The sequence below is a fragment of the Anopheles moucheti genome (genome assembly GCF_943734755.1).
Source record: "Anopheles moucheti chromosome X unlocalized genomic scaffold, idAnoMoucSN_F20_07 X_unloc_10, whole genome shotgun sequence".
NCBI lineage: Eukaryota > Metazoa > Arthropoda > Insecta > Diptera > Culicidae > Anopheles > Anopheles moucheti.
In genome coordinates, this window is record NW_026453516.1 from 87,210 (window position 1) to 90,000 (window position 2,791).

A 2,791-nucleotide genomic window follows, 5' to 3' on the forward strand; every position below is an offset into this window, starting at 1 on the left:
TCATTTTTGAGAAGAAAAAATTTTTGTATGGGAGGGCCCCTGCTAGAACATTTTTCCCAAGTGCGTCGATTTTGGGTCGCCGACACAAGCTCGGGTCAAAAAAATTTTTTTTTCTCGGTGACTCAAAACATCAATTTTAGACTCCCCTGAGTATGAAAAGTGAAACGAAAATCATTTTTGAGAAGAAAAAATTTTTGTATGGGAGGGCCCCTGCTAGAACATTTTTCCCAAGTGCGTCGATTTTGGGTCGCCGACACAAGCTCGGGTCAAAAAAATTTTTTTTTCTCGGTGACTCAAAACATCAATTTTAGACTCCCCTGAGTATGAAAAGTGAAACGAAAATCATTTTTGAGAAGAAAAAATTTTTGTATGGGAGGGCCCCTGCTAGAACATTTTTCCCAAGTGCGTCGATTTTGGGTCGCCGACACAAGCTCGGGTCAAAAAAATTTTTTTTTCTCGGTGACTCAAAACATCAATTTTAGACTCCCCTGAGTATGAAAAGTGAAACGAAAATCATTTTTGAGAAGAAAAAATTTTTGTATGGGAGGGCCCCTGCTAGAACATTTTTCCCAAGTGCGTCGATTTTGGGTCGCCGACACAAGCTCGGGTCAAAAAAATTTTTTTTTCTCGGTGACTCAAAACATCAATTTTAGACTCCCCTGAGTATGAAAAGTGAAACGAAAATCATTTTTGAGAAGAAAAAATTTTTGTATGGGAGGGCCCCTGCTAGAACATTTTTCCCAAGTGCGTCGATTTTGGGTCGCCGACACAAGCTCGGGTCAAAAAAATTTTTTTTTCTCGGTGACTCAAAACATCAATTTTAGACTCCCCTGAGTATGAAAAGTGAAACGAAAATCATTTTTGAGAAGAAAAAATTTTTGTATGGGAGGGCCCCTGCTAGAACATTTTTCCCAAGTGCGTCGATTTTGGGTCGCCGACACAAGCTCGGGTCAAAAAAATTTTTTTTTCTCGGTGACTCAAAACATCAATTTTAGACTCCCCTGAGTATGAAAAGTGAAACGAAAATCATTTTTGAGAAGAAAAAATTTTTGTATGGGAGGGCCCCTGCTAGAACATTTTTCCCAAGTGCGTCGATTTTGGGTCGCCGACACAAGCTCGGGTCAAAAAAATTTTTTTTTCTCGGTGACTCAAAACATCAATTTTAGACTCCCCTGAGTATGAAAAGTGAAACGAAAATCATTTTTGAGAAGAAAAAATTTTTGTATGGGAGGGCCCCTGCTAGAACATTTTTACCAAGTGCGACCATTTTACCCGGTGAGTCAAAAAAAAATTTTTGTATGGGAGGGCCCCTGCTAGAACATTTTTCCCAAGTGCGTCGATTTTGGGTCGCCGACACAAGCTCGGGTCAAAAAAATTTTTTTTTCACGGTGACTCAAAACATCAATTTTAGACTCCCCTGAGTATGAAAAGTGAAACGAAAATCATTTTTGAGAAGAAAAAATTTTTGTATGGGAGGGCCCCTGCTAGAACATTTTTCCCAAGTGCGTCGATTTTGGGTCGCCGACACAAGCTCGGGTCAAAAAAATTTTTTTTTCTCGGTGACTCAAAACATCAATTTTAGACTCCCCTGAGTATGAAAAGTGAAACGAAAATCATTTTTGAGAAGAAAAAATTTTTGTATGGGAGGGCCCCTGCTAGAACATTTTTCCCAAGTGCGTCGATTTTGGGTCGCCGACACAAGCTCGGGTCAAAAAAATTTTTTTTTCTCGGTGACTCAAAACATCAATTTTAGACTCCCCTGAGTATGAAAAGTGAAACGAAAATCATTTTTGAGAAGAAAAAATTTTTGTATGGGAGGGCCCCTGCTAGAACATTTTTCCCAAGTGCGTCGATTTTGGGTCGCCGACACAAGCTCGGGTCAAAAAAATTTTTTTTTCTCGGTGACTCAAAACATCAATTTTAGACTCCCCTGAGTATGAAAAGTGAAACGAAAATCATTTTTGAGAAGAAAAAATTTTTGTATGGGAGGGCCCCTGCTAGAACATTTTTCCCAAGTGCGTCGATTTTGGGTCGCCGACACAAGCTCGGGTCAAAAAAATTTTTTTTTCTCGGTGACTCAAAACATCAATTTTAGACTCCCCTGAGTATGAAAAGTGAAACGAAAATCATTTTTGAGAAGAAAAAATTTTTGTATGGGAGGGCCCCTGCTAGAACATTTTTCCCAAGTGCGTCGATTTTGGGTCGCCGACACAAGCTCGGGTCAAAAAAATTTTTTTTTCTCGGTGACTCAAAACATCAATTTTAGACTCCCCTGAGTATGAAAAGTGAAACGAAAATCATTTTTGAGAAGAAAAAATTTTTGTATGGGAGGGCCCCTGCTAGAACATTTTTCCCAAGTGCGTCGATTTTGGGTCGCCGACACAAGCTCGGGTCAAAAAAATTTTTTTTTCTCGGTGACTCAAAACATCAATTTTAGACTCCCCTGAGTATGAAAAGTGAAACGAAAATCATTTTTGAGAAGAAAAAATTTTTGTAAAGGAGGGCCCCTGCTAGAACATTTTTCCCAAGTGCGTCGATTTTGGGTCGCCGACACAAGCTCGGGTCAAAAAAATTTTTTTTTCACGGTGACTCAAAACATCAATTTTAGACTCCCCTGAGTATGAAAAGTGAAACGAAAATCATTTTTGAGAAGAAAAAAATTTGTATGGGAGGGCCCCTGCTAGAACATTTTTCCCAAGTAAATTCGATTTTACCCGGTGAGTCAAAAAATTTTGAAAAAAATATTTTGCCAAAATCGTGTTCATTGCCTATTATAAGGGACCAGGTCAGC